This window comes from Uloborus diversus, chromosome 2 (genome assembly GCF_026930045.1).
Source record: "Uloborus diversus isolate 005 chromosome 2, Udiv.v.3.1, whole genome shotgun sequence".
In the NCBI taxonomy this organism is placed as follows: Eukaryota; Metazoa; Arthropoda; class Arachnida; order Araneae; family Uloboridae; genus Uloborus; species Uloborus diversus.
Window position 1 is genome coordinate 188,841,138 of NC_072732.1, and position 11,789 is coordinate 188,852,926.

The following is an 11,789-nucleotide window of genomic DNA, read 5'->3' on the forward strand; positions in this document are numbered from 1 at the left end:
AATAATTATGTATTTTGAGTATCTTTTATGTTAAAGCTACACAGCGACCTTAACTCAAAATTTACGCTTATACTAAGCAAATTAAATTTAGTTACTTAATTCTTTAAGATAAACTGAACATCCATCCATTCCTCAAAGACTTAAACTTTCACAAATGTCTGTTACAAAATAGTTACATTGTTACTTTTCATGCTTATAATTTTATGTTGAATAGCATTGGATGTTTATTTTAGCTCAGCGTTACTGCTTTCATATATAAAAAAACTTGAATTCATCCAAACTTTATACGTGAAACTAAAACTGCTGTTAAATACAAGATTCACAACCAAACAGTAACGATATAAGATACAGAACGGAACATTAATTCGCAACTCCAACGAACTATAGGGGGCACTGAAGTCACTGTCTAATGGTGTAACGAAGAAAATGCTAAAAGTGTTGTGATTTTTGTTCGTACGTATAATTTTTTCGCTTTATTCTTTTTAAATTAATTTTTAAAGTCTTAAGGATATTCTGGCCCACGTAGAAAGAAATGAGAATTCAAGAAGCATTACTAAACGTCAAAGATTAATGCAAACTACGTAGTTCGTAGTTCTAAGTAGCTATTTCCACGATGTTGAATTCGATATTTATCAACTCTTGATAAAACTAAATAATAATTGTGGCCTGACAAGAATAACAATTAATGCTAGAAAATTCAATATGACATTACAAATTGTTATCGAAAGAAGATGATACTTTTTTGCCTTGCTTGACTAGCGCTTATTGTTTTCCGTTTGTAGCTGAGTTATTTCTCTCGAATTCCCGAATCGGTTAATTTAAAAATTTTCTGTTTCGATTTTTCTAATTTCTGTGTTACGATTTAATTGTGTCATGTTATGCAAATCATCAACAAAATTCTCACGGATATATGGTGGTAGTTTTCTTTTCAGTTGATTGACCATTATTTCTTTTCACTTATCGAATTCTGTAATCTTACTACCATTTTATTCCACTCATGATAAAAATTAAAAATGGTTTAACTAAAAACGCGAAATCTCGCCAAGGCTACTTTGCTCGCACTATACTAAAACTATAGCCCTAAACAAATTTGGCGAAACCTTTCAGCTGAGAATAAAAGGAATAAAGTAAATTCTTTCTCGGTTATTCATTTTGTTCTACGATAATATATTCAAGAACATATTTTGCATACTGTCCATTCCAACTAAATGCTGCTGTAAAATATGGTAAGTTTAATTAATTTAAGATTAAAAAACCCCCCATATTCTTACAAATTCATACAAAACAATAGAATTTTTTACCTTGTATAACGTTATCCAAGTTTGTTAATCCAGAATTTTCGCTTTCACCAATTATTAAGGAAATAATGAAAACTAACATTATTTTGAGAAGCTCGAGAATGCTACTAAGGGACGAATTAATTTCTGTAGCTGAAAGCAAACTAAGACACATCGATTGCGTTAATAAATACTCAGAACAAACTGCCTGTGTTTACGTCAACAGACACACGTGGAACGCAACGTGGCAATGTTTTAGTTTCATTTGCAGTTTTGTAAATCACCGCAAAGTAGCGTATTCGAGCGCTGGAGCTCCGAATTGGTGTTCATAAGTTTATCATTAAAATAAAAAATACACCGATGCAACTCTAGAACAGTGTTAATATGTATTTGACATTTTATTCTGTCAGAATATATTATGTTCTGACAGAAAATTATTATTCACAGAAAAAAATTATTTCTTTCAGTACATTAATCAATTTTTCAGCATTTTCTTTTTTTTTGTTATGCTTGTGCCCTATCTTTAAGGATAACCACGCTCCAAAGGAAAAAAAAATAACCGCTGCTCTAAACTAATCTAGCGAGCTACTTTTTTCAAAGCCAACCCAATGATTCTAGTGAGAAGGATGTAAGGTGGGGGTGGGGGGGGGGTCTTTCTTTTGGATGTACTTGCACAAAGATACGAAAATATACAGAGCGTTCCGTTTTAACATGCAAGACCTTTATTTTCGAAATCGTTAGTCCTAGATGTATACTTCCCGTTGCAAAAATGTTCAAAATCAGACGTAGAGTTAAGATATTGAAAGTTTGATGTGAAAATAAAAATAGGTCACAAAATACAAAATTTAACTTTTTATACGGTCCCCAGATCCCCTAACTTATATTTAGGGAAATAATCTCCATTGAAAAATAATTTCAACACAAAGAGTTTGAATATAGTATGACCAATATTCACTGAGATATGAAACGCAGCGTTTTGTGACTTACACCATTTTTCACTCTCCGCCAATAACACCTTTTGGGGGAAAATATAGCAGTTAACAAGTGTTTAAAATTATATGTGTGGTTTTTCAAATTGTTCGAGGTTTTGTAATGCGTTTTTGCGTATCACGGCATAACATTTGCATTTATTACTTTCTTCTATATCTAATATATAGAAGAAAATATTGGATTCGTGCAAATTTTCGAATTTTGACGGGTTCGAACGTTTTGAGGTGTGCTGAGTCCATTTCGACTATTTTTGGAAAATGTCTGTCTGTCTGTGTGTCCGTGTGTGTGTCACGTCTGTGTGTGACCAGTTTTTTGTGGCCGCTCTACAGCAAAAACTACCGCATAAAATCGAACGAAATTTGGTACACATATGTGCCCCTATGTGAACTTGTGCCTATTGGTTTTTGGCGCGAATTCCTCCAAGGGGGGTGGAGCAATGGAACGTTTTTTGAGTTACGCGTGCTTGCTATTCCTCAGGAAGTAACAGGCGGAATCAAACAAAATTTGGTCCATGTGTTGCCATTAACAGGAACAGGTGCTGATTCAATTTTGGTGTCAATAACTCAAACGGGGGTTGAGCTATAGAACGTTTTTTGTCGGCTGTATCTCAAGAAATAATGAACGGAGTGAAAGAAAAATTTATCGGCAAGTAGCCCTTAGTGCAGCGGTTCCCAACCTTTTCAGTAGCGCGGCCCACTAATTTCGTCAGAAAAATTTGGAGGCCCACTAACTGCTTTATATAACTTCTAATGGCAAACAGCATATGTATTTGTGTGTATGTATATATATAATGCACATTTTCAGCAGTAAGTAAAAGATAATGTACCAGAAGAATTTTAAGATTTTTTTTTAACGAAAATAATTTTATTATAATCCACGTAGCTGACAAAATTGTAAAAAAGTCAAAAACAAGTATTAAAATGCAAAAGATTCTTAATGGGTTTTTTGACACTGTTTGTCTTCCACCAGCGATTCAATGTATGGATTGAAACCAGACAGTTTTAATCTCAAATCGCTCTCAACATTCAGCTTGTTTCTGTATTTATTCTTCAAAAATACTAAAGTTGAAAAAGCTCGTTCACAAAGATAAGTTGTAGAAAACCCCATCAAGTGTGAGAGTGCAATTTTGGCAATAACTGGATATTCTTGCCGAGCGTTTATCCAAAACGGGACCAATGGTGTTGTTTTGAAAAGCGATTTTAAAGATTGGTCACATGATAGTTCAATTAATGAATCTTCTTCACTTGAAGAAAATTTCAGTTTGGAAAGGTAGTTCTCTTCAAAGGGATTTCTGATCCACTGAATTTCAGCCTCAATTTTAGGGAAGTGCCTAAGAAATATGAAAAATCTTAATACTGCTTCAGCTACTAAAAGCCTCATTCATATGAATGAATATTCACTCACACTATATTATACAAAATAGTTATCATTTGTTAATATTAGTTTTAAAATCGCATCATTTGAAATATTTAATTTTTAAAGAAGTTCTTAAGAAAATTAATGTCTTTAATAATAAGACGTATTAAAATACTGGCAAAAAATTAAGGAGAATAAAATTTTCAGCTTACCTGAGGCTAGAGGCCATAGCGTTGAAGTGATCTTTTATGGTTGCAGCTGTTTTTCTATCGACTTTAATTTCGTTGGTCTCAATAAAGTCATGCAAAGTAGGAAACGCATCAAAAGAATCTTGATCTACTTTTCGAGCCCATCTCTGAAGTTTAATTATCATAGCTTCGATTTTGTATTGCACAAAAAACTTATGACAATCCTTGCCCTGCAGAGTTAAATTCAGAACATTGAGGGAATTGAAAATATCTGCCAAATAGGCCAATCGTTTTAACCAATTTTCATCAGTTATGCAGTATAAATGGGAACTTGCTATTTTTCCATCATTTACTCCATCCGTTAGGAAAATCAAGAGTTCATCGCGGAGTTCGAATAACCTTGTCAAAACTTTTCCTCTCGAGAGCCATCGAACTTCACAATGAAGCAAAAGTTGCTTGTGTTCAGCGCCCATTTCGTCGCACAAAACACTAAACAGTCTGAAGTTTTTAGGTCTTGCTTTGATAAAGTTCACGATTTTCACTGCGTCGTCAAGAGTTTTTTTTAAAGACGTGTCCAAGCCTTTTACTGCAAGAGCTTCTCCGTATGCTACAATGCGTCCATTGAACCAAGGGAGCAACTGTCTTAACTTTGGCGACGAAACCAATATGAATGCCTGACATTGCTCGTTCTCCATCAGTTGTCAATCCTACACATTTCATCCAATCTATTTCATTTTCTTTCATGAAATTGTCAGCAGCTTTGAAAATCTCCTCTCCAGTTTTTCTTGTTGGCAAAGGCTGACAAAACAACATTTCTTCTTGAATATTTCCATTCCATTCAAAACGACAGAAAGCTAATAAATTAGCCTGGCCAGCAACGTCCGTACTTTCGTCAAATTGGAGCGAAAAATATTCACTTTTTCTCAGAAAAGTAACGAGAACTTCTTTTACGTTTTCTGACATTTCATCTATTCTTCTTTTCACTGTTGTGTTTGATAACGGAATTTCATTAATTTGTTTTGTACATTTTTCATCAAACAAAGCATTACTTATAATTTTTGCGGCGGGTATGATAAGTTCTTCTCCCACCGTGTGAGCTGAACCCTTTTTTGCAATTAACAAAGCTAGTTCATAAGAAACTCTGGTGCTTAGAGTGCTTTGCTTTGAGGATTTTTCCATGGTGGATTTTGTCATAGAAAAATTTCTTTTCTTCGTTTGAAAGAAATACAAAGACTTTCCCACACATTCAGGATGCTTAGTGGAAAGATGTCTTTCAAGTTTTGAGACTTTCATACATTCGTTTGACAAAGTTTCAAAGCAAATCACGCAGTGAGACATGGGCTCTTCTTCGGAGCCAGAAGAAATAATGCCGAATTTTATAAAATCTGGGTTGTATTTTCTAAAGTATGATTTACTTTTCTTTGCTAATTTTCTGCTAGTTGGACCGGACATTAACTTACCGACAAACGCAGTTTCAGTACTAGTCGAAGGCAAAACAGATGCGGGAGTCACTTCATCACTTGCCGTCTTCGTCTTACGGCAAGACCCTGTTAGTGAAATACGTTTTCCTCACAGTAGACAGATACAGAGCGATGCTATTCAGCAACTGAAAACCACAACCATTAACTATTGACAAAGGGGTAAAACAAGTCCGGAATACAAGCATCGAAAAGAGGGAGGAGATCATTGACCTTGAAAAGGGACACTTGACCACTTGACCCTGGGCTGTCGACCCCTGAACAGTAGGGGTCTTCCTGAATGAACAGGTGCCAGGGAAGCTTTTGAGCGATGACTCATCTCACTAGCGAATCGTCCCGAGAAACTGGTACCCCAAGATTTGTCTTGGAATGCTTGGAATAGACTTTCTCTACTCAGCGTCCGCGGCCCAGTTCCATGCTGCCCGCGGCCCACTTGTGGGCCGCGGCCCACGGCGTGAACAGCTAAAAAGGGGATAGCGCAATCGGCAAGTTCTTTTTATCCATTGTGAGTGCCCTATCTCAAGAAGTAATGTTACGTTCTGGTTGAAATTTGGAACATATGTGAATCCATATGTAAACAGGCTTTGGTTCAATTTTGACGCCAATCGCTCCAAGAGGTGTTGATTTTTTTTTTTTTTTTTGCGAATAAAAATGGCTTTATTAATGCAACAATAAGAAAGATAAATCGTAATAGATTGTCGTCTGCCTGCGTATTTCTCGTGATTTTAATTGTATGGAAATGATCGGAAATATTATCTCAATGATTTAAAATTTTTAACTGTTGCCATCTTATGTTTGTTAACAAATAAAATATTTGTAATTAATTAAAGCAAGGCTTTTAAAATAACTTTCAATTTTCGCTCTTTGCTTTGCTTTTGCAATAATTCAGACATTGGGATGGTCGTCAAGTTTTTGCATGTGTAATTTCGTTTTTGTTGGGAATATTGTTTCCTCGTCAAGCATAGGGAGGGATCAGAAAAAAAAAAAAAGAAATATATAGAAGAAAGTTTCGTGATGGCCACAACATACTAGTTTTTGAATAGCAATGAAAAATATGAGTGCCTTGTTTTTCTTACTTTGACGACCTGTCATTCTTCTGAAAGGGCGATAAGCTGTAATCTCATCTTCTGTATGGTCCCTTAAAACAATGAAATGGAATATCTCCTTGAATTTTGGTCGCAAAACTGTCAAGCTTTTTGTGTCAGTAATAGTTTTCAATGGAGATTATTTCTCTAAATATTGGTTAGGGGACCTAGGGCCCGTATAAAAAGTTAAATTTTGCCTTTTTTGACTCATTTTCATTTTTATTTCAAACTTTCAATATCTTAACTCTGCATCTGATTTTGAACATTTTTGCAATTGTAAGTATGCATCTAGGAACAACGGTTACGAAAATAAAGGTCTTGTTGGTTAAAACGGAACTCCCTGTATGACTGCTTGTGAAGTTGTCTTGACTGCTTTTACTGGGCTGCAACCGTGAATCATATAAACAATCTTTACGTTGCTAGAGACTATGTAAGAATTTGGAGACTGTTGATTGGCTATCGGGCAAATTTTTTCTCAATCTTCTTAATAGCTTGTAGCACCTACTCTTATTGTTGCACTACTTTTTCACTAAACAATATGTGTGTGTGTGTGAGAGAGAGAGAGAGAGAGACACGATTCCGTCGAAAGTAGGGCGTTTATTTTAAAACTTTCAAGGAATGTGTGTGTGCGAATGGGGGAGGAGGTGGGGGGAGTATATACTCAATTCATTTTGAAACGAAACATAAATCCTGTTAGAACAAAAACCATTCCTACATAGTACATGGAAACTATAGTTGGGGAAAACCTAACCTAACAGTACTGTTAAGACTACGTAGATCCTAAAGCAATACGACGTTGCCAGGTTAGGTGTGCCCCAGCTATAGTTTCTCAAATTCAATGCGGACGGGTCTCCTCTTTATTCATACAAATGACGGGCCTGTTGGATGGTTAAAAAATTTAAGAAATTGAACTGTGCTTTTTAAAAACTATAAATAGTCGAGAAATATTACTCTTTGAATATAAAAAATGTCAAAACACATTTCTTTTATGATATAATATTTATCTTTTAAAATTCAATAACTGTTTCCTTTTTTCTCTAATAAAATGCACATTATCTAACCTCCGATCAATCAAATAACTATCAATTATTTTGCTATTCAAACAGGTCTTAACCCTTTTGTTTGTTTTAAAACCGATACATTCGAGCTTTAACGGGAAATGAAGCGGAAGCACGCGTTATCAGAAAACATTAAAGCAATACTAGCGTGATGCCAATTATGTTTGATCCTGTGGAACGAAAAGGACGGAGATTATGAACCTACCGTACCTTCACTTATTTTTACTGGAAGCTTTTTTACGATGAATTTAGAAAACTCTCAATATGCTAAACTATACATTGTTTAACTATTATCTATTGCATTTTCTTTCAAAACTTTTTGCTCATAAATATTTATTCCTTGTCATCGCTAAATGAGTCATTCACCATTTAAAAAAATTTCAGCCCCAAACTTATATTGTTCTCACGGATACAAGATATGGAATCAATTTATATAACTTTAAAATTTGGATCGTTTAATATTAGTTTTTTGACGTAAATATTTATCAAAAAGATTAGAAAGGGGTACAACTTATGAAAATATGAGGAACATTTTTATACTTCTGTAAGTATGTCTAACATTTTTGAACCGTCTAATTTTTGGCGCTAACTCAACATTTAATATGGAACTGCTCTACTCTGCAGCTAATAAACGGTCAACTTTCTTTTTAAAGTATGATACCAGGGCCGGACTAATACTCCGTCAGTCCGTGCCCCTGCACGGAATAAAATATTTGAGGGGCGCAAAATTGCCAAATCAAAATGAGAGAAATATTGCGACCGAGCGGTTAAAAAAAATGGTTCCCTAGAAAACATTCTGACGCCATCTTCAAATGAAGGCGATCTGCGATAACCCCCACAAGTTTAAAGTAAAAGGTTTTAGTTCTTGTCTAACGTTAACTAATTAGAAACTTTAAATCATTTTAAACGAAGGGGAATCATCACCAGCAGGGGCGCCCTCCAAGTTAAAATTTTTGAGAGGGGAGAAATTTTCAAATAGCAAAACGGGGCTCCAAATTTTGTAGAATGATAAAATACGGATTTGCACACATATGTACTTACATCTATAAATAGTTACATTTAGGCATTTAAGTATTTCAATTATGTCTCCGAATTTTCAGAACCGTGAGCCAAATTTTGCCGAATCATGAATTTTTTGGGAGATTACAGTGACCTCTTATCTCAATGCCCCCAAACATCTCAGTCCAATCCAATAGATTTTTGTAATGTAGCGAAGGGAAACCCTGCACGGCGTTAAAGATGAAAAGAAAAAAAGGACAAAAGTTTTTTTTTCGTTAAAATTTCAGAAGAAAATGCAAATTAAAAAATAAATATATTTAGTGAAAATCTAAACCAACTAAGAGCCGCTGAGATGAACGTTTTAAACAGGAAAGAAAATACGCAACTGTAAAAGGATTGATTTTCGCGAACCGTTAATTATCGTGAAAATGAAGATAACGGTGATTTTACGAGCTGAAAAATTCGCGAATTTTGTATGTATCGAAAGGTGAAAATCCGACGAAAAAAGAGTTCGAGAGGTTTCAATTTTCGTAATTACGACGATGTCACGAAAATCACGAAAATTAAGGCCATGCGAAAATAAGTGCTTTTATCTTTTATAACTGCTCAAATCAGTGCATTACAGAAACTCATGGCAAGCTTTAGACTAAAAAATGTATTAATTTATGAATAAGCAAGATAGTTTCTGGGGAGCTAATGCTTTTTTTCTTTCTGTTTTTCTTACTTTCATTTTTCCCTCCTTACTATCATTTCCCAAAACACCATCATTTCAATTTCGAACCGCGGAAGCATTTCCGAACCTCCCCAACCCATCATTAAAGATCAAATATTGTTTAAACGATTTGAGATTCGAAAAAATTCTGAGGGGAGAGCCACTTAATTCTCCTCATCCACACATTTTGAAGATCGTCTAAAACTGCAATTTTGGAAATTAAACTTCCGACAATTTTCTATGGAAAATTCTCCAATCCCATTCCTTTTCTCTTAGGGCAAACAAAGATGACCTACAATTTCGTAATTTGGACGAAAAATGTATAGTGGATGATCTCAGACACCATACCGTTCCTTTACTTCAACAAAAGTTGCCTGCCGACCGAGTGGTGTAGTCGTGTAGTGGTTAGGCGTTGCATCTAACGCCAGAAGACGCAGGCTCAAACCGGGCTCCAATCGGTGGATTTTGAAGATGCAGAAACTAGACAGCGACAGGGCCCTATGATTATATAAAAGATCCCTCGATTATTCGCTTGGCTTGAAGTACTCTCGGAAAAATTAAATTCCTAGCTCAGTTTCGCATCATAAGAGCCCTCTTCATTTGATAAGAAAACTCGGCTTCGATATTCTCGTGGCATCTGCCGATAGCTGTGTTACATTAAAGAATGCCCATTAGTACAGAATAAAAAAAGAAAGATTGCTAACAACTGCAAGTTTTATTTATTTTTATTTATTTTTTGGAACATTTTCCTGCCTAGACATTTAAACAACCCCTTCTTCCCTTCCCTTTTTTAAATTTCGTTCAAAGAACTAAAATTTCGAATTGCTTAAAATTTCGTTTTGCCGTTTTGAGCCTTCAATTTTGAAAAAATTTGATGTAAAGTCCCGTTAACATTCCTTCTCTTCCTAATATCATAACGCAATTTTTATATTGCTTTTTTTAAAAATCTATATAAATTATCACAAATTACTTATTGTTTTTACTTGAGCGTTGAACGACGTCCGTTCTTTGATTTTATTTTTCTATGCTTATAATGCCGGCGTCCACGAGCCTAGGAATCAAATTATTTATAAACGACCTTCTCGTAAGCTTTTTAATGCAAAAACAGTATCCAACACGCAGCACATAAAATCCAGCATCGGGCCTCTGGCATTTATTTAAATTTTAATGTCTAGAATTCAAATTATAGTTGCGATAAAAGCCATTAGTAGAAACAAGAAACCCAACGAGTAGGGTCCTATCGCTATTCGGGATTGCGAAAAACATAACTGGTTTCAAGATCTCAAAATTTAAACTATATTATCTATTTTTTTTTCACATAGAAAGAAGATTTGTAATATGCATGCAACACATGAGCATAATTTTAGACTAATTCTAGATTCCACATAGACAACACAAGTCTCCTCATTTGTGTGCTCATATTCCAGTGAGGACTCCATCTTAAACCAGAGTCTAGATCCGTGCTTTCTCAATTCGCTGGCTTATGAACCGAGAATTAATTCTGTAACTGTTTAGCTATTTTTGAAATCAACAGAATTAAATCAGTAATCCATTTGTTTTACAAAATGAAGTACTTTTAAGAAACTTATTATTAATATTTACATTAATTATTACCAAGTTACTTTGACACATTTTGTGCATTTGCTAAAAAAATTTAAAAAACAGCATGTATTTATTTATTTATTTGGGGGAGGAGGGGTTCTTTATACATGCAGTTCAAAAGGGGCGCAATTTTTCACTTTTGCACGGAGCTGTTCAAAAGCTAAATCCGGCCCTGATGATACTTGTATTTGATTATTTTAAATTAGAAAATCACCCGTCGAGGTATAACGGGTGAAAATTGCTCGGGCTCAATTCATTGTTCCTATCTTACAAAATCATCGAGGTCGAAGAACATTATAGCCCTTTTTCGTGCCGGAAATTTTTCAACAATTAAAAATATTACCAAGAACCTCAGCTCTATCCAAATCTTCCCGTAAAAATTTATACAAAATTCACTAATCATTCTCAATTGTAAAGAAGTTCGTGATCATAAAGTAAAATACACACATAGAGTTATAAAAATATATCTAAAACTCAATAATCAGTTTGTACACATAATTAGGGAAATTTTCATTACGTAAAACACTTGATGAGCCTCCGCATTTTGTTTTCCAAATTTTGTACCACAGGTTAAGCAAAAAAGTTCGTTCACAATCTAAATACCAAAAATAATGCAAAATATGTAATTTTGCTTTTACAAAAGAAAATGAAATTAATTAAAAATGCGAATATTTATAGCTCTGTGCCAAACTAGTCGCCTTAATCGTTCATAATTACTGTGCAAAAGGATTTACTACTATAAAAAAGTGATCAAATCGCTTCGAGGTGACACGACATCACCTTACCTAAGCTTCACTCGCCTCATAAAGCAAATGATCATGTGACTTGCTAACTAATCATAAAAAAAATAGCAGGATAATGCCAAGTCACAGCAAAGTTAAACCAACAAGCGATATTAATTGATCAGGAGAGAGAGAGAGAGGAAAAAAAAAGGATTTCTCACTCGTATGGAAAAATGGTAAATAAACAGGTATAGTTAACATGGTTACTTGGCAATATAATAATAAAGGTTTCAATGTTGTTTAATTTAGAAAGGGTAGAAAA